Genomic DNA, 20,731 nt, shown 5'->3' with positions numbered 1-20,731 from the left:
GCTTTAAAAATAAAAAAAATACAGCCGTTTGAAATTTTTAAGTAAAAAAGGACCTAAAAACAAAGGTTATTAAATAAAAGGGTGAAGGAAGCGGAAATTGACCTTGACTTACTTAAGGTCGGAAATTCACCATAACACAGGTGAATTGCACAAAAAATTTTAGCCCTCTAGCTCTAATAGGAACTGAGATAATGAGGGGGGGCGTTGAACGCCCCCCCCCTTGACTGATTAAGGTGCGGCAAGGAGCCCGACTGTTAAGGGTTAAATTACTTCAAAAATAAGAGGTCTACAAAAAAAAAACCGATTGCATATCTGAATTCTATGAAAAATTTTACATCTACTACTTACTAAAAGAACCGGCTAGCTATCTTAAATAAAAAGCAAAAAAGTTAATACACCTTCTTTTCAGTTTTAGAATTTTTTTTGTAAAAGCTAGAAGGGTATAAATAATAGATTATATAAGCGATATTTATCGCATCGTATTATAGACAGTTTTCCGCGGATATTAAAATGAAATCATCAAACTAATTATAATTGTTGTTAGCGCCGAGATGCCGTAGGCCCAGGCTAACAAAACCATAATTAATTCTACTATTTTTATTAAGGAATGAGAAAATATTATTATAAAACTTTGGGGACTAGTGTAATAAAGAGTTCAATGTCCCCTCCCTCCCTGGATTGTAAGTTGTAACACTGAATATTTATGTTGAAAAAAAAACAAGGATGACAAAATACAATTAAGTTAATTTCATTAAGTTTAATGTCCAATCGTTTAAACCACTAAATGTAATCTACAGAAGGGGTAATTTTGTGTATCATCATTGGGGATTTACATCAATTTATCGGCAATTGTCTTATCACTTTAGATTCCAGACAATCAACACTTTGTTAGCACGACTTTTGTCGGGAAGGTGTAGCCGTGAATTGAAATGAGCTTCGCCTGTTTATGGGCCAAGGCATTCCATACTACTTGAGATGTAACGTGTAGTTTGACGTCTTTAAACACCTGACATTAAAAAACACAACTTTAGAAAAGATTTGCCTCAGATCAAAAATCCTGTACCATGAAATTATATTAAATTACAGGGATCTAAATATGATGATACAAAAAATGACCTCTTCTCTATAGTACAATTAGTGGTTTAAACGTTTGGACACTCAACTTAAATAATAAATAATAAAAGTCCCCAAAGTTGAGAAAACGCATTTATATAACTATGGGGACTAACTTTATCAATCTGTCGTCCATTGTCCTATATCCCTTTAGATTCCTGCATAAATTCATTTTCCAACCCCTTCTGTAAACTTTTACCAATTAGGGTCAGTCCGTCCGTTCGTCCGTAACGGATAGCTCATATTGTCAATTTAGAAATTTTATAATAGTTATAAGTCTTCTAACTTTGTAGAACAATAAAAATTAGCAAAAAGGGAGGGGTCATTGGGCTGTTTATTACACTCGTCCCCCAAGTTTTATAATAACGTTTTCGTTTAATTTTTCTTAAAGGTTTATTGATTGGTTCATTAAGTTAAGTGTCAAAATGTTTCAACCACTAATTGTAAAACACAAGAAGGATTAATTTTGTGTATCATCACTGGGAATGTACATCAATTTATCGGTCATTGTCTTATCCCTTTAGATCCCTAAAATAATTAGAGAGAATTGCAACTCTATAATCTTTGCCAAAACTTTTATATGTACATTTAAACATTTTTTGGCCATATTTTATATTATAGGTGTCTTATTTTTAATATTGATTCCTTAGACGGGTAGACATTATGTAATAAGCAAAAATTTTCTTTCATCATAAAGGAAAAACGTTAATACGTCCATTTTTAATATCCTGTATTCAAGCTTTTTATGACATGCTTTGCTTAATAAATATTTTTCCAGTATAGATTTGAAACCAATTGATAACCGCTGGATTAGAACCAATTCTCTGCCATACTGAAAAAAATGTATAGCATACTACTAATATTAAATACAAACCTAAAATTAATACCAGTTTGTTTATATAGCTAAGGCCTTCGGCCCTTCATGGCTAACAAAGCAGGTTTTATTCTTATAATTTACATTTTAATATCCGCGGAAATCTGTCTATAATACAATGCGTAAAACAACTACAATGATATTGCAAAATCATTAAACATCAGCATGTTTTAAATTGTACTTTCTGATATTGTACCCAAATGTTACAGGAATCATCATACAAAGTTTGATTTGACAGCTCTGACATATATGAATTAACAAAAAAGATAAATGTTACATACAGATTAACAGAACCTAAATGTAGAAAAGCTATGCTTTTAAAAATTTCACCTTGGTAAAAAAATCTGTCAAATTTTTTTCAAAAATTTCTGATTTTCTCTTGATTTTTTAAACAGGAATAAATATGTTCAAAATAAAAAATTCAATAATATTTAAAGTTAAGCAAGGATGGGAGACCAGTTACGTGCACGCCGTCCATCCTGCACCGTGCATCAATGATCCTAGGAGCTACACCAGAAGAGTCCTACTGTGCTGGAAAGGTCCTAGGGTAGATGCCAGACTGAATTCTGGTCACTTCCCCCAGTTCAGGGGGTTTGGGTGGGGCTAACAATCCCTCCCTAGAAAAAACCTGCTTATGTTCAACCCGCACAAAGTAATGACCAATTTAACTTTGGGCTCGGGAACGAAGTCGAGGTTGGAAACAACAATATGATGTTTGGCTGGGAAACCGCTAACGGACCAGTCAGGCGGATGATTCTGAATTCCCGCAGACCAGCAAAAATTTGCACCTGGAATGTTCGGACAATGTTTCAGTCAGGCCAGACAGAAAACATTTGCCGAGAAATGCTAAAAGCCAAGGTTGACATCCTGGCTATCACCGAATCAAGGTGGACAAACAATGGAGAGTTTAAACATCATTCTGGCTTGAAAATACTATACTCAGGTCATATGAATGAGGATCTAGGCCATAATCAAGGGGTGGCTCTTATGCTGACCAAGCAAGCAGAGCAGGCCATGATCAGTTGGCAACCCCATGGTCCTAGAATTATGGAGGCTTATTTCAAATCCTCAGTTAAAAACATCAAACTGAGAATTATAGTAGCATATGCTCCTACAGAACAAGCAAATACAGAGGTCAAAAACGAATTTTATGACCAGCTTGACTCTGTATTTAAAAATGGTCATAAAGAAAAGGATCTGACCATGCTCCTAGGAGATTTCAATGCTCAAGTGGGGAGTAATAATGAGAATTTAGAAGAAGTTATGGGCAGATATGGCCTAGGCTAAGTAATGGCAAGGAAAATGACAATGGTGATAGACTTGTAAGTTTTTGTACTGAAAACAAACTTGTCATTGGTGGAACCATCTTTAAACACAAAAAGATTCATACTGCCACCTGGAGATCACCAGATCAAAGAACCTTTAACCAGATAGACCACATATGTATATCTAGACGCTTTAAAGGTTCTCTCCTTGATGTCAGGGTTGAAAGAGGACCTGATGTTAATTCAGACCATTATCTTCTATCTTCTAAAGTTCGGCTTAGATTTAAAAAGCAGGACACAAAGCCTAACCCCAGGAAGAAATATAATTTAACAACCCTCCAAAACTCTGAAAAGTTGCAAGAGTTTAAGCTCACTCTAAAGAATAGATTTGAGTTGCTGACTCTTCAAGAGGAAGATGGAGTGGAAGATATTTGGCAAGGTATCAAAAAAGTTTATAATGATACCAGCCAAGAAAAATTAGGTTTCAAAAAGGCTAACCAAAAGCCGTGGATCACTCAAAGATCCATTGATCTCATGGATCAAAGAAGAGAGGTAAGACAAAAGACACTCTCTAGAAACTCTCCAGAAGATAAAGACCTGTATAAGAGGCTCAGCAGGGAAATCCAAAAAAGTGTCAGAATTGACAAAAAAGAACACTTGGAAAACCTTGCCTTGCAAGCAGAAAATGCTGCTAATCAAAATAGAATGAAAGATGTCTATGAGATTACTAAGAGCATTGCAGGCAAAGTACACAAATCAGGATCACACATCAGGGATAAGGATGGTTCACTCCTTAAAACTGATGAGGATATTCTAAATAGATGGGCAGAACATTTCACTGAACTGCTGAATCTTCCAGTTCCAGAGGAAGAAACTGAGATTCCACCCTCAGATGCACTTGACATTGACTGTCGAGCGCCAAATCTATTGGAAATCAAAGAGGCCATTAAAAGTTTGAAAAATAACAAGGCCGCAGGACCTGATAACATCCCAGCTGAGGTCATGAAAGCAGACCTAGACACATCTGCTGAGGCATTCCTACCTTTGATCACTAAGATATGGAATGATGAGTTATGCCCAGAGGACTGGAAAAATGGACATATCTCAATACTGGCCAAAAAAGGAGACTTGACCCAATGTGGAAACTATAGAGGGATAATGCTTCTTTCAGTACCTGGCCGTATCCTTAGTAAGATTCTTCTTAATAGAATAAAGAAGAAGGTTAATGAAAAGCTAAGACCTAATCAGGCTGGATTTAGACCAAACCGTTCCACTATTGATCAGATAACCTCTCTAAGAATCATCATAGAGCAATCCAAGGAATGGAACTCTGAGCTTTTTATAAACTTTATTGACTACAAAAAAGCATTTGATTCTTTAGACAGGAAATCACTCTGGAAAATCTGCCGACACTATGGCATTCCAGAAAAGATAATCAATATCATTAAAGCTATCTATCATAAAGGAGGTGGAAATGTTATGTATAAAGGTAAACTATCAACCTTTTTTGAGATTGTAACAGGTGTCAGACAAGGATGCCTTCTCTCTCCCTTCCTTTTCCTCCTTGCCATTGACTGGATCATGAAGAACTGTGAAAGCAATGATGGCATTCGCTGGCAGTTATTTGGCAATCCCAAATATTTGGGAGATCTGGACTTTGCTGATGATATTGCTTTGTTAACAAGCAATAGAAGTCAAATGCAAAGAAGGACTAACATGATAGCTGAAACTTCCAAGAAAGTTGGACTTGAAATAAATGTTCCAAAAACTAAAATACTCAGATTAAATGCAAACTCCCAAGAACCAATAACTATTGGAAATCAAATTCTTGAGGATGTTAACTGCTTTGAGTATCTTGGAAGTAAAATTGATGAAGCTGGAGGCACTTTGACAGATGTTAAAGCTAGAATTAACAAATCTAGAACAGCCTTTGCCAGCTTGAATAAAATTTGGAATTCCAACAACATCTCCATAAAGACCAAGTTAAGACTTTTCAAGTCAAATGTTCTGTCTGTTTTGCTGTATGGGGCCGAAACTTGGTTCCTAAACACAGCAGTGGTCTCCAAGCTTCAGACATATGTCAACAAATGTCTTAGGAGAATCCACAAGATCTTTTGGCCAAACAAGATCACAAATGCTGAGCTTTTAGAGCGCAGTGATATGTCAGACATCAAACTGACAATAAAACAGAGAAAATGGAGATGGTTGGGGCACACTCTAAGGAAAGGGCATGATGATTTAACCTATCAAGCCTTGACTTGGGACCCCTTCACAGGAAAAAGGAAACCAGGTAGACCAAAAACAACCTGGAGGAGGGAATTCCTTGAAGAACTGAGTAAAAAGAATTTTTCATCTTTCAGTGAAGCCTCTACTGAGGCCCAATTCAAAGATAAATGGAGAACCATTGTGCGTGGCCTATGCTCTGGAAAGAAGAGATAAATGGCGATGATGATGAAGGATGACATTATCCAAAGAAATCATGGATGGAAATACAGACAAAGTGATTTAAAAGAGAGATGTTCAGTGATCCAGTATAAATTTATAGAAACCACGAAAGTTTTATACTTTATGACTGTCAGACTGACAGACCAAATAAATTATGCTCATTTATATAGATGATTATAAAAAAATGTAGCTGTTTATTTTAAATAGCAGCCAAGAAAATACAATTTAATCAATAGAATTATGGATGGATGGACAAAAATTTTTTCTTGTCTACTGATAATATATGTAGTTGTTACCCTAACTATTCTCTCTAGTTTACTAATGCAAAAGTTGTTACCCTAACTATTCTCCCTAGTTTACTAATAATATAGTTGTTACCCTAACTATTCTCTCTAGTTTACTAATAATATAGTTGTTACTCTAACTATTCTCTCTAGTATACTAACAATATAGTTGTTACCCTAACTATTCTCTCTAGAATACTAATGATATAGTTGTTACCCTAACTATTCTCTCTAGTTTACTAATGATATAGTTGTTACCCTAACTATTCTCTCTAGTTTACTAATGATATAGTTGTTACCCTAACTATTCTCTCTAGTTTACTAATGATATAGTTGTTACCCTAACTATTCTCTCTAGTTTACTAATTACATAGTTGTTACCCTAACTATTCTCTCTAGTTTACTAATAATATAGTTGTTTCCCTAACTATTCTCTCTAGTTTACTAATAATATAGTTGTTACTCTAACTATTATCTCTAGTTTACTAATAATATAGTTGTTTCCCTAACTATTCTCTCTAGTTTACTAATAATATAGTTGTTACTCTAACTATTCTCTCTAGTATACTAACAATATAGTTGTTACCCTAACTATTCTCTCTAGTTTACTAATGATATAGATGTTACCCTAACTATTCTCTCTAGAGTTGTTACCCTAACTATTCTCTCTAGTTTACTAATGATATAGTTGTTACCCTAACTATTCTCTCTAGTTTACTAATGACATAGTTGTTACCCTAACTATTCTCTCTAGTTTACTAATGATATAGTTGTTACCCTAACTATTCTCTCTAGTTTACTATTAATATAGTTGTTACCCTAACTATTCTCTCTAGTTTACTATTAATATAGTTGTTACCCTAACTATTCTCTCTAGTTTACTATTAATATAGTTGTTACCCTAACTATTCTCTCTAGTTTACTAATTACATAGTTGTTACCCTAACTATTCTCTCTAGCATACTCCTGATATAGTTGTTGCCCTAACTGCTTAAGGTCATGGTTATACAGACAATTAGAACATTTCTTAATAATCGCAACATCTTGCTAACTAACTATCTTTCTATCTGTCTGTATCTATCTTTCTATCTATCTCTATTTATCTATCTATCCTTACATAAAAGAAGTAGTATGTTTTTATCTATCTATCTTTCTTTCTATCTATCTATCTATTTAGAGATCAATCTATCCATATATCTATTTATCAATAAATCTATCTATCCTTCTATTTATCGATCGATTTATCTATTTTTATAGTAAAACAACGTTTTTATACTTCAATTTTATTTATCTTTAACCTAAAGTTTCATGATTTCGCAATCTTCAGAAAGATATTAATGATTTTTACATTATGGCTGCGAAACCGGTGGATTAAAACCGGTTTGAGCCATACTGAAAAATTATGTATAGCATCATATTATATCCATTTTTCTATGAATATAAAAATGTACAATCATAAGTTTAAAACAGTTTTTAAGCCCGTGCTTTTGTCATTTCGGGGCTAAAAAAATTAGAGGATTTTTAAAATATGTTTTAGAAGATTTTTTTTCAAAATATTATTAAATTTTTCAATAAAATTATATTTATTGATCTATCTATCTACATATTTTTTAGAATTTTTAATATTTAGTCTAATTATCCATTTTTCGCTCCCTCTTAATTATAAAAAGTTAATTATTTAAGGAAATTATTTTTTAGTAGCGACGTAGCTACTCTATAAGTATAGGATTTGTCAGACGATGCTTTTTGATTGCACGACCTATGTCTGAAAGTACCATTAAATACATGGTAATAAGTATTCAATATTATACAGACAACCAACTCTGTTATTGCACGACCTTTTTCTGAAAGTTCTAAATGAGTTGCGCCTGCTTGTGGGCCAAGGCACCATCCCCCTGACTCTTCCTTTTAATTTCATGATCTAAACTTTTTAGCGTCTCTAGTATAACACGGTTCGGTCCCAAGGAGGGGGGGGGGGACATTGGAACATAATTTACTTTGGTATCCAAAGTTTTATAACCACCTTATTCTACTCATTGGCTGAAAAACTTTGGGAACTTTTATAAAATTTAAATTGGTTGATTCTAAAAATATTTATCATTATTGGGGTTACATATTAATTTATCGTTCATTGTCTTATCCCTTAAGAGCCACAGTTTGGTTGAGACACGAAGAAATTACTGCTTATGTATATGGTTATACTTGTTATTTTTGAATTAAGCAACATATTTTTTTTATAAATTAAGATGAAAATAAAAAGATGTTACACAAAATAGCAGGGATATAAAGGGATAAGATGATTGTATAAAAAGTAACAGTATGTTTGTCTGTCTGTTTTAAGGAGCTTTTTAATTGCTGAACCGATATGGTTCTCCTTAACAATGAAGCGTATCAAAGGTCCTTGGTAGGTTTAAAATTATTAAAAAAATAAAGATAGATAGATAGATAGATAGATAGATAGATAGATAGATAGATAGATAGATAGATAGATAGATAGATAGATAGATAGATAGATAGATAGATAGATAGATAGATAGATAGATAGATAGATAGATAGATAGATAGATAGATAGATAGATAGATAGATAGATAGATAGATAGATAGATAGATAGATAGATAGATAGATAGATAGATAGATAGATAGATAGATAGATAGATAGATAGATAGATAGATAGATAGATATATATATAGATATATAGATAGATAGATAGATAGATATATAGATAGATAGATAGATAGATAGATAGATATATAGATAGATAGATAGATAGATAGATAGATAGATAGATAGATAGATAGAACTGTACAAGGAAGTGTGAATCCTTATGAATATTGATGATGGGTACTTATTTATGCTGAATTATTCAAACGGTAATTTCCCATAAAGTTCGAATGGACCGCTTACAACATTGAAACCTTTCCCACCCCCTTTTTCAACCTCTATTAGTCCATTTTTAATTTTAGTTTTAAAAAGAAAAATAATTTTTAGTTTATCTATAATTTATTTTTCTAAAAGCTATTTATCACATCTCCCCAAAAAAGAAAAAATAGTTATGAACCTTTCATGGATCTATGAGAATCTACATTGAAAAGAAGAACCATATAGGTTCAGCGGTTAGCAAAATCGTTTGGTACACACAGTTAGACATCCTGTTACTTTTTTATAATGATGAAATGTAGTTTTTTTTCTTTCTAGACTTTGAACCTACGTTGGGGAGGGGGGTTTGTACCGAAGGATCTCGCTAACCGCTGAACTGATCATGTTATACTTAACAGGGAAGCTTATCATAGGTCCCGGGAAGGTTTATAACTCTTTCTGGGTAGGCTCTACCACCTTCCCAAGATAATTCGTTTTTAATTTTCCCTAATTTTTTAAAAACTTTTTTAAAAATCTAAGTTTAAAAAATAAATTTTGGGATTTAACTCTCCCTTACTCGAGGGCCCCTAGAGGCCTCTATTGGGCGTAGCTGCAAGTTTTATATAGGGGGGGGGGGTGGATGTATAATGGGGTTATTTAATTGAATAGGAAAGTATAAATATTTGAGTATTCAACATAACAACATATACACCGAGTAAAGTTCAGCAAAAGGACTTGTTTTTTTTTACTTTGTAAGTTAAACTAGCGGCTACGCCCCCTTGATGACTCTAGGGGCACTAAGATGGGGGGTACAAGTCGACCCTTACCCCATTTCAATTTCAAGATTTCAAGATTTTTTTTTTGGGGGGGGGATAAATTTCTTTTGGGATGGTGGAGTTACCCTCCTCCAAAATAGTTAAAAACCTTCCCTGGGACTAACAGAAGCTTCACTGTAAAGGAGAACCATATCGGTTCAGTGGTTAGTAAGATATTGCGCTACAGAAAAAAATAGCTTTCTTCTTTATATAATAGGATATCTTTTAGATAAATTCTTAGCTTTATTTATATTCATTATATATCCTTCAAATATATAAAGTAGTAAGGTTTTTTTTCTATAGCTTAAGATTTTAATATCTACTTAACCGATAGCGATCTCCCTTTGGGGGAAGCTTTACATTGGTCCCTAGATGGTTTTAGGTTTTATATTTAAGTCTTTAAATGGTTTTAGGCTATGTTTAGCTTTTCTCTATCCCTTTACATACAGGGCCCCTAGATGCTAGGGGCGCATGCGCTTGTATCCTATATATAAGTATCGAAGGACCTTTCTAACCAATGAACTGATAATTTTCCCTCTACTGTGGAGATTCTTTTTGGAGGAGGGCACCTCAACTCTCTCCCAAAAGAAACAATAAGACAAGCCTTAATATATTTTTTTATTAAAGAGCTGATCTTAACAGAGATTGAAAACATTATAAGTGCCGCTAGAGGCCTCTAGAGGCGTAGCCGATAGTTTATATAGATAAAGAGATACATAAAATATACACATATACCTAGATAGCTAGATAGATAGACAGATATAAAAATAGATAGAGATATAGATAGATAGATAGATAGATAGATAGATAGATAGATAGATAGATAGATAGATAGATAGATAGATAGATAGATAGATAGATTGATAGATAGATAGATAGATATATAGATATATAGATAGATAGATAGAAAGATAGATAGATATATAGATAGATAGATAGAAAGATATATAGATAGAAAGAGATATTGATAGATAAATAGATAGATAGATATATAGATAGATATATAGATAGATAGATATATAGATAGATATATAGATAGATATATAGATAGATAGATAGATAGATAGATAGATATAGATAGATAGATAGATAGATAGATAGATAGCTATACAGCGGAAATATCTAATGTTTGAGCTAATGGCTCCTTTATCCTGTTACAACCTATTATATCTTTTTTTCAGAGATCTAAAGGGATAAGACAATGGCCGATAAATTGATGTACATCCCCAATTCTAATACAAGAAATTGCCCCTTATGTAGATTACAATTAGTGGTTGAAACTTTTCGACATTCAACTAAATGAACCAACCAATTAAAATTTAATAAAAGTCACAAAGGTTGTTAAGACAACGATAAAGAAAGCGAAATTATAAGACTTGGGGGACTAGTGTAATAAACAGCACAATGTCCCCTCCCTCCTTGTTGTTTTTATCATGGCGAGTTTATCTAAAATTAACGTCTGTACGTTAATATGTCATTACGTTAGAAGACAGTCTTTTATATTATTTGGGCATGAAAGAATTGTCCTCTTATGGTGAAACTTGATTGATTTGCTAAGCAGATATGCTAACATATTTACATCCTACATCATAAGTACTTTTAAAAGCTTTAAAAGTGAAGTTTCCCTAAAATTGAGAATTACATTGATTCTTTAATTACCGAGATCTTAAAATACTACGCCCCCTAGAAGCCTCTAGGGGCATTTAAGGTAGGAGGGGAAAAAGTCGACCGTACGTCTGTCCGAGATAGATAGCTTTTATTCGTTAATTTAGGCATGTTAGAATTGTCCTATCGATTTCAAATTTTGCATGATGATTTCTGTAGTAGTTAGGTACGATTTAAACAACGTAGCAACTCTGTAATCATTACTAGAATGTCCGTACGTCCATTTTAAACATATTGATTTTTCTACTTTTTTAACAACAAATTTTTATGTGATCTAATTATCCGTTTGATCTGATTTTTGGTATATTGATTCCTGGGACAACAAAGAACAATAGTATAAGCGAATCAACTCTATAATCAAGTCCTAAAAATGTAAGTATGTCAATAAACATTATCCTGTATCAAGCAGTTTTTCAACAAATTTACTTACTATTTTGCTTCGACTCTTATACTTTTATATTCTAATTATTCAGTTTAGACACTATACAAGTTTTAATGTCCGTTTTTCCTACCGTTTCAGTGCTTCGCTTTTATGGATGTTGTCATCCTTGTTTTTGGAAAAAATATTCAATTAATATAGTTCAATATTTTGAAATATGGAGTTTATTACTAAAAATTATCCTTGTATAAAAAGTCGTATTTTTTTTTATCTCAAGCTTAAGATTTCAATAAGTAATTTAGTTTTCCATTTTAGGAAAGCAGGATGGTTTTAGTCTATTTTAGTCTCCTAGATGCTAAGGACGCAACCACTAATATATAAATTTCTTAGGTAGATAATGAACTACATATAGATAGATAGATATAGATTTAGATAGATAAATAGAATTAGAATGATAGATAGATATACATTTTAAAATTTTGGAAATTTATCATTTCTTAAAACAATGTAAATTTGTGTGTGTGAGTGTGTGTATGTGTTTATGTGTGTTTTTGTGTGTGAGTGTGTGTGTGTATGTGTGTGTGTTTAAATGGGAAATACGTTTAGCATCCTTGGCCTTGAGTGTAAACACACACACATTCACACATACACACACACACACACACACACACACATACACACACACACACACACATACACACACACACATACACACACACACAAACACACACTTGCTAATAACCACAGAGACAATTGGATGGTGTTTTTACGTTTTGGTCGAAATCAGGGATCTTAAGGGATAAGACAATCAACGAAAAATTAATATACACATCTCTAATGATAATAAACAAAATTACCCCTACAGAAGTTTATGATAATTGGTTAATCCCCCCCCCAAACAAAAAAAAATTGTAGACATTTGATTGCAAACCTAAGCCAGAAAGTCCTAACTGGTTCTCAGCCATACTGAAAAAATCATGTATCATATCGTATTATAGACAATTTTCCACAAATAAGTTTTGGTATTTCGGAGAAATACGATTTTATTGCTAATGGTTGAAATATATAAACACCCGAATTGAGCCAAAATCTTGGAATAAAGGGAGAATAAAGTATGATAACCTGGGACGATTAGGTCCAGTAGTGAGAGAGAGAGAGAGAGAGAGAGAGAGAGAGAGAGAGAGAGAGAGAGAGAGAGAGAGAGAGAGAGAGAGAGAGAGAGAGAGAGAGAGAGAGAGAGAGAGAGAGAGAGAGAGAGAGAGAGAGAGAGAGAGAGAGAGAGAGAGAGAGAGAGAGAGAGAGAGAGAGAGGAGAGAGAGAGAGATAGATAGATAGAGAGAGAGAGAGAAAGAAGAGAGAGAGATAAGAGAGAAAGAGAAAGAAAGAGAGAGAGATATAAATAGCTATAGATAGATAGATAGATAGCTATAGATAGATAGATAGATAGCTATAGATAGATAGATAGATAGCTATAGATAGATAGATAGATAGCAATAGATAGATAGATAAAGAGGGAGAGTAAGATAGATAGATAGATAAAAAAAAGATATGTCAACTTTTTAACCTATTTACTTATCTACAATTCAAAATCTTGGAATAAAGGGAGAATAAAGTATGATAACCTGGGACGATTAGGTCCAGTAGTGAGAGAGAGAGAGGGAGAGAGAGAGAGAGAGAGAGATAGAGAGAGAGAGAGAAAGAAGAGAGAGAGATAAGAGAGAAAGAGAAAGAAAGAGAGAGATATATAGATAGCTATAGATAGATAGATAGATAGCTATAGATAGATAGATAGATAGCAATAGATAGATAGATAAAGAGGGAGAGTAAGATAGATAGATAGATAAAAAAAGATATGTCAACTTTTTAACCTATTTACTTATTTACAATTCATAGATCGGAAAATATATATTCGGGGGGGGGGCATTATGAATGGTGGGAGGGGGGGGACTTTACAACCTATTTCATATGACAACAATTACAGAAAATGGATATAGAATACGTGGATATTATGACAGGGGAAATTTTGTCCTTAATTTGGGTTGCTAATTTAGTCCTCAGATATTGGTCAATATGTATCTTAATGGTTAGGGGAGGGGATGGGTTAAATTCATAAGAGGATGGAGAAGGGGTGGGTCATAGATATTTTAGCTAGCTGGGAGAAACATTTAATCAGGGTATGCGAGAATGTGTCACTAAATCCACGTATTTCTATATCCAATACTAGCGGCTACGCCCCTAGAGTCCTTATTTTTTTTTAGGGGGGAATTTTTTGGCTTGGGTTGATTTCTCTTGTTGGTAACCTGACCCAAATTAGTGATAAACCCATCCAGAAGCTATGAGAACCATATCGGTTCAGCGGTTCCAAATTGACAAATATTTTTCTCTGTCTATAACTCACTTTGACCATTTGTCAGCCCATTTCTTTGTGCTTAGCTACTTATGGATGTTGTCATCATTGTTAGGTATTTCTCTATATTTAGCATGGATCTAAAGGGATAAGACAATGGGCGATAATAGTTATTTCTCGCATCGTATTATAAACCACTTTCCGCGGATATAGAATGTACAATTATAAGATTAAAACCAGTTTTTTAGCCCCGAGGTGGCGAAGGCACGGGCTAAAAAAAACTGGTTTTAATCTTATGATTGTAGATTTTGATATTCGTAGAAAGCTGGATATAATACGATGCTAGACATAGTTTTTTCGTATGGATGAGAACGGGTTCCTATCCACCGGATTCGAATGAATACAAGAAATTCATTTACATCCACAATTTCCGCTGTAGTAGAATGATAACAATTAGTTGTTGAAAAGTTTGGATACTTAACTTAAACCAACCAATCAAAATTCAATAAAAGTACCCAAAGTTGTTAAGATGAAAAATACCAAAAAGTTATCATAAAACTTTGGGAACTAGTGTAATAAAAAGGCCGTTGTCCCCTCCCTCCTTTATAATTAGCAAAGCGGTGATATTTTCACTGAAGAAAAATTATGATTATTTAATATCCAAATTTTGTTAATCGTTTCTTTGACAATACAATAGAATGCCTTGGCCCTAGCACTGACATATTACAATATAAGGTATACTCACATACACACATACATACATACACACTCACATACACACACACACATATACATACATACACACACACACACACACTCACACACACACACATATATACACACACACATACACACACACACACATACACATACACACACACACACATACACATACACACACACACACATACACACACACACACACACACTCACACACACACACATATATACACACACACATACACACACACACACACACACACACATAAACACATGCATACATTTCACATACAAACAATTTAACATTTCAAAAATTGTTTTACGATACCTTTGTTTAAAGCGTTAAAGTCTTTTTTGAAATTTATTTACAAAAACGTTAAAAATAATAGATTAATATTTTTTGGGAAAATTGTATATGATACGATACGATGAATGATTTTTTTTGCATCGTATTATATACAGCTTTACGTGAATATAAAATTTTATATTCGATGAAAAATTGTCTATAATGTGATACGATACATGATATTTTAGTTGTGCTGAGAACTGGTTCTAATCAAGCGGATATTAGTCGGTTTCGAAGCCATACTGGAATAGATATTTCTCGCATCGTATTATAAACAGCTTTCCGCACTTTGGGGCTAAAAAAACTGGTTTTAATCTTAATAATTGTACATTTTTATATTCGTAGAAAGCTTGATATGATACGATGCTAGACATAGTTTTTTTCGTATGGATGAGAAAGAGAATTAATGGATTTATTATTACTTGGATCTTACACCAGATTATCATGTAATGTGAAACTTGTAGATGGCTAAAATAACGATCACAACCCATCCCCCTGCTTAACCCCATCCATCCCTCCTACTGGATGAACGAGAAGACCAAGACATGACAGGGGAAATGGCATCCTAAATTTTAATTGACGACAATTTTTCTCCTGTCATAATATCCTTGTATATTCTAAATCCATTTTCCACTTTACCCCATCCATCCCTCCAACGATTTGACCAATAAATGACAGGGGAAATAGCATATTAAATTTTAATTGATGACAATTTTTCTCCTGTCATAATATCCACGTATATTCTACATCCATTTTCCACTTTACCCCATCCCTCCCTCCTACGAACTGACTAATAAATGACAGGGGAAATAGTATCCTAAATTTTAATTGATAAAAATTTTTCTCCTGTCATAATATCCTTGTATATTCTACATCCATTTCCCCCTTTACCCCATTCATCCCTCCTACTAGATGAATAAACTGACCAATAAATGACAGGGGAAATAGCATCTTAAATTTTAATTGACAACAAGTTTTTTCCTGTCATAATATCCAAGTCTATTCTACATCCATTTCCCCCTTTACCCCATCCATCCCTCTTACGAATTGACCAATAAATGACAGGGGAAATAGCATCCTAAATCTTAATTGATAACAATTTTTCTCCTGTCATAATATCCCTGTATATTCTACATCCATTTTCCACTTTACCCCATCCATCCCTCCTACTAGATGAATGAACAGACCAATACATGACAGGGGAAATGGCATCCTAGATTTTAATTGACGACAATTTTTCTCCTGTCATAATATCCACGTACATTGTACATCCATTTCCCCTCTTTACCCCATCCATCCCTCCAACGATTTGACCAATAAATGACAGGGGAAATAGCATATTAAATTTTAATTGATGACAATTTTTCTCCTGTCATAATATCCACGTATATTGTACATCCATTTCCCTCTGTGTTGTGGGAAGTTTAAAAGATCGTGAGTTAAAAAGTGTCCTCCAAATTTATTTATCACGGGTGCGATACTTCAAAATTATAAATTTCAAATTTGATACTTAAAAATTCATTTTTAATATTTCTTTAATTATATGATTACTGGGGATTGGTACTTAGATGTCTTTTAATTCTGGGTGGGATACTTAAAAATTTACAAATTACCAGTTTGATCCTTAAAACTAAGATTAAGTATCAAAAATCGGTATTATCTTTTAGGAAATTTTTTCTCAAAATTTGACAATTTTTATCCCCCCCCCCTTCCCCCACAGAAAAACGGCCCCCTGGCCTGCCTAGCCGCGGGCGCTCGGCCCCCTAGCCTGACAAGCCTCGGGCGCTCGGTCCTCTAGCCATATAACCTAACCTAGCCTAACCTAACCCATTCATCCATTCATTTAGTCGGGGGGGGGGGGGGGGGGGGTATAAAATTGAAAAATATTGTCCTGTATTTAATCAGTTTTTTAACAAATTTACTTACATTTTTGTTTCGACATTTATAGATATATATTCTGTTTATTTTGTTCTGACACTCTATAAATGATAATGTTCGTTTGTCCTATTTTTTGAGAGCTTCGCTTTTATGGATGTTGTTATCCTTGTTAATCACCATTTCGAATTATTGATTTTTTTTAGATTTTAGTGGATTTTATTTTCAAATTTTGGAACATTTTTTATTTTTAAAATTTACAGTTAAAAAAAATACTACAAGAGTAACAGTGATGAGGTTTTATTTTTTTAGGGAGGTTTTGGGTACCCTCCCCAAAAATAGTTACAAACCTTAAATGGACCCTTAGGAAGTTTTTTTTGTAAAGTATAATTATAGAAAGATTTTTCACGACACACAAACATACATCCTGTAACTTTTATAAACAACTTGATAATAGATAGACAGATAAATAGATTTCTCGTATTCATTCGAAGCCGGTGGATAGGAACCGGTTCTCATCCATACGAAAAAACTAAGTCTAGCATCGTATTATATCCAGCTTTCTACGAATATAAAAATGTACAATCATAAGATTAAAACCAGTTATTTTTGCCCGTGCCTTCCTCACCTCCGGGCTAAAAAAACTGGTTTTAATCTTTTAATTGTACATTCTATATCCGCGGAAAGCTGTTTATAATACCATGGATCTAAAGGGATAAGACAATAGCCTATAAATTGATATACATCTTCAATGATGATACAAAATGTTTGAACACTCATCTTAATGAAACAACCAATTAGAATTTATTTCAAGTTCCCAAAGTTGTTAAGCCAACTAATAAGAAAACGTTATTATAAAACTTTGGGGACTAATTTAATAAACAACCCAATGTCCCCTTCCTCCGTGAGAATCTACTCTCTTCCTTTAAATATAAGCAAATAATAATAAAAACAGTTAGTAATTGTTGATAGGAATATAATTTTAAACAAGGATGACAACATCCATAAGTAGCTAAGCTAAAAATAGTCATGGATGGACAATAAAAAAAGTGAGTTAAAGAGCAGTTGTTTAGTTGTCATATAAAAAAAAGGTAAATTTATGTGATTACAAATTCAAAGCACTTTTTAAATTATTCCTTACTATTTTAGGAATCATACTGACAAATTTGAAATGGCTAGAATTCCGTTACTAAACCACTTATCCATAGAATTATGGGCAACAAAACTGATATTAATCTCAAAATTTATTTATTTTACTATTTGCGGAAAGCTGTCTATAATGCGATTCGATACATGATTATTCAGCATAGCTCAGAACCCGTTAGAAACCATATTCTAAAATATATTTATAACAAATTTTGTTTTTAATTCTATATAACAGACAGTCAGATGGACGGAAGGACAGATAGACAAACGGAAAAACAGACAAACAGACACACAGATAGACAGACAGATAGACAGACAGATAGACAGACAGATAGACAGACATATAGACAGACAGATAGACAGACAGATAGACAGACAGACAAACAGACAGACAAACAGACAGACAAACAGACAGACAAACAGACAGACAATCAGACAGACAAACAGACAGACAAACAGACAGACAAACAGACAGACAGAAATACAGACATACAGACAGACAGACAAAAAGATAAACAGACAAACAGACATACAGAAAGATAAACAGACAGACATAATAGTTCAATTAAACTAGAGCTACGGGAAAAAAAATAATATCCGGCGCTCATTATATTTAATATTTAAATTACGGACCCAAAATCGATTATGATTCTAAATTTTATCTATTTTTTTTTACAGCGAAGCTTTTCTATAATTAAGGCCGGTCCTGCCCTTCGTCCGTAAAGGTTTGCTCATTCGTTAATTGAGACATGATTAATTGGTTTTAAACTTGGCATGGTGATTCCTGTAGTAGTTAGATACGGTTTAGAAAACGTAGCAACTCTATTATCGTTACCAGAATGTCCATACGTACATTTATAACATGTTGATTTTTAACCTTTTTGACAACAATTTTTATTTGTTAGAATTATCCTATTCGTCTGATTCCTATTACAACAAGGTACAATGTTATAAGCGAAACATCTCTATAATCAAGTCCTAATATGTAAGTAAATCTTTAAACAGTATCCTGTATTTAAGCATTTTTGCAATAAAACATGGAAATTTATTTAGACTTTTCAAGTGTTAATGTTCGTTTTTCCTACCGTTTCATAGATTTGCTTTTATGGATGTTGTCATCCTTGTTTTATCTATACTCAGAGAGGGAGAGGACATAGGGCTATAAATCATATTGGTACCCAAAGTTTTATGCTTTCTCATTCGTTGCATTAAAAACTTTGAGTACTTTTATTGGAGGAATCAAACTAGCAATATCCAAACTGTTTAACTTATAATTGTTGGGGATGTACATAAATTTATCGTTCATTGTCTTACCCCTTAAGATCCCTGAATAATTCTAAGCAATATTCTATCCTTATACTAAAGTAACAGGATGTTTGTGTGTCTGTGTGTACCGAAGGATCTCGCTAACCGCTGAACCGATCGGGTTCTCCTTAACAGGGTAGATTCTCATGGGTCCCGGGAAGGTTTATAACTATTTTGGGGGAGGGTACCACCACCCTATCAAGAGAAATGACAAAATAATCGAAATTTTTAAAAATTTATGGAAGACTTCAACGTCAAATAAAGAGGTATCGTACGTAAAAAATTATCGTATAGACTTTAACAAACAAAAACATTTAAAGTGCCACTAGAGGCCGCTAGGGGCGTAGCCGCTAGTATATATTATAGGGATAAGACAATGGACAAAAATTTTATATACTTCCCCAATAATGAGAAATTATAATATTACGTCTTCTGTATATTAAGATTATTGGTTTAAACGTTTGGGTGCTACTAGTTTTCAATTTTCGGGGTAAAATTTTTGAACAATCAAATTAAAAAAAAAAAATTCGGATCAACTGCAGTTCACGGTAAAATAGCTATAAATCAATAATGCACAATTATCTCCCAATGCAGAGAAATGCGCGTAAAAGACCTATTTTACGCGTTTTTTCTTCCCTGTGCATCATTGGATCTTGGCTATTCCAGAAAATTTGTAGGCCTTCCTATGCCGCTTAAAATGGGGTGCGGGCATGATCTGTGCGTTCAGCCGTTCGGCTACTAGCAGCCTTTAAACTTCATAGATATTTGGAAAGATTAGTTACCAGGAATATTTTACCGTCAACTGCTGTTGATCCAATATTTCTACAATCCGTTATTTTTTTATGATTAAAGTATTTTTTCTTCGTATTTTCACAGTAGCTTTTGAAAGTATATTTTAGTTAATGTTAGGTTAGGTAAATGCTAATGATTGTCCCGCATGGTTAATAATATATGCGCTGCAGGAGCTAGAAATATGAAAACAGCTACTGTAAAAATACTAAAGAAAACCGCTACTTCGTTTTCTTTCCATGATCCGAATAAGCTTTACAGAACCTGTTTTATTATAGGCCCTGGGATCAGTTATTATAGGCCCTGAGGTGTGTTGGATTGGGGGGGGGGGGGTTGGAGGGTCCAATTTAGTTAAAATGGGAATGTTTGTATTTATATACAGGGATCTAAAGGGATAAGACAATGACCGATAAATTTATGCACATAATGATACAAAAAATTACCACTTATGTAGATGTAGTTAGTGGTTGAAACGTTTGGACTCTAATAAACCAAATGAATCCC

General features: G+C 33.5%; 1 protein-coding gene across 1 annotated transcript in view; it reads left to right on the top strand.

The window, feature by feature from the left end:
• Window positions 1–20,731, top strand: part of LOC145306937 (uncharacterized) — a 66,341-nt gene that overhangs the window by 18,597 nt on the left and 27,013 nt on the right. The window lies entirely within an intron of this gene.

Source organism: Acartia tonsa, chromosome 15 (assembly GCF_053477335.1).
Source record: "Acartia tonsa isolate MP-2025a chromosome 15, ASM5347733v1, whole genome shotgun sequence".
Taxonomy (NCBI): Eukaryota; Metazoa; Arthropoda; class Copepoda; order Calanoida; family Acartiidae; genus Acartia; species Acartia tonsa.
Note: the sequence above shows the minus strand (reverse complement) of the source record. Positions and strands in the feature narration are given on the sequence as shown.